Genomic DNA, 1784 nt, shown 5'->3' on the forward strand with positions numbered 1-1784 from the left:
GGACTCAATGATTGACAAACAAGATGTACAAATCAGTATACTAACAAAATTTGATGTAGGTACAATTGCTTGTGATGTGTTATTGGTATCCAAGGTTAGACACTTATACAATGAACTTAAGAATGAGTAGATTTTGGACATGCGGACATCATATCACATGTGTCCTTATTAGAGTTGGTTCACTAGTTATAGTGATTATGATTGTGGCCAGGTGTTTATGGGCAATGGCATTGCATGTAAGGTTGTTGGTGTTTGATCAATATGCATCAAAATGTTTGATGACATGGAGCGTAGTTCCAAAGCTAAGAAAGAATATGATATCTTTGTGATCTCTCGAGGCACTTTGGTGCAAATTCATCGGGATGCCTTGAAGGTTTCAAAAATGGCACTCATTATGATGAAGGTAGAGCAGAGCGGTAACCTTTACAAGCTGTTGGGAATACCGTATTGTATGGAGCTGAAGCATCTGTACAAAATCCACGTCTCTACATTTGTGGCATTCACGCTAGGCTACATGAGCGAACGTGGTATGAAACTACTTTCTTATCATTGTTTGATTCATGCATTTAAAAGTGTTGATTGTAATATATGCAAGCATTTTATATATGGTCCGTGTCCCAAAAACCCGAGTGTTAGCTTTAAAGGATGGTCAAATTCGAGTGTATATTTTTTTTCCTTCATCAGAGTAAGCAAATGAGCGTAGTGTGGACAAATCGACATAAAGAAAAATTTCATTATCATTCAAATTTACAAGAAGCTGCCCATAATGACTTATACAAACCAATGTCTCTGAATTTAACAAGTACAAGATTTACAAGAATTTAATACATGAAGAATAGCGAAAAGTATATAAATATAAGCCGTAAAATCATGCAGCTCCTCTAGGTAAATACAACCATGCATCCCTGACAATCGTACCCTGCTCCTTATCAAGTCTGAACATACATATCACTAAAGCCACCTGTACTACCTGTACGTTATATATTTGATGGATGAGTGGCCAACTCAGTGTGAATTCCTCTCAAGATTACACACTGCCGCATTAGGTAAGAAATAGTACAAAAATCCAGACAACCAAAACAGAATAAATGCAGTCTTATTAGGTGCATGGATGCATGAATGCAATCATCGACCTGGGTAAATCATCCGGACGGTCGGAGCCCTAGGAAAAACATCCAGACAGGCAATGGGGTCGTCACCTAAAGATGTGAGTGGTCATCAGCGCAACACGCAGCGTAATCGTATGGGCATGAGTGATCCAAGTCATCATCATAAATCGATTGGCTGGTCATTAGCATAACACGCGGTGTAATCGTATGGGCATAATGATCCAAGTCGTCGTAGTATGCCATGCGTGCATGATTTGCCAGCCATTATTAGTCCAATTGCTATTACCATTTTAGAATAAGCTCACGGTCACTATGGGGAGCGTAGGGCCCAGCGTACGACGGCTCGGGCATAGTGTCTCATTACCACCATCCCGGCTCATGAGGCTACCATCTTGGATGTTTAATGAAAACCCATCGACTAGTGGCCAATCATATTATAGTATATGGTGCTTACCATTGCGTGGTTGCATGGTATAAAACATCGAACCCATATAGGAAAAATACGAGAACAAAGCCACATAGGGCGATATCAAACAAGCCACATAAGGAAAATATCGTCGAAGCCACATAGGGCAATTATCAAAATAGGCCTCATAGGGCGAGTATCAAAACCATGCGATAAAAGATCATCCTTAAAAACTATTGGACACAACAACCCTGGATGGTAGGCCCACA

This window comes from Magnolia sinica, chromosome 10 (genome assembly GCF_029962835.1).
Source record: "Magnolia sinica isolate HGM2019 chromosome 10, MsV1, whole genome shotgun sequence".
NCBI classification, from domain to species: Eukaryota; Viridiplantae; Streptophyta; class Magnoliopsida; order Magnoliales; family Magnoliaceae; genus Magnolia; species Magnolia sinica.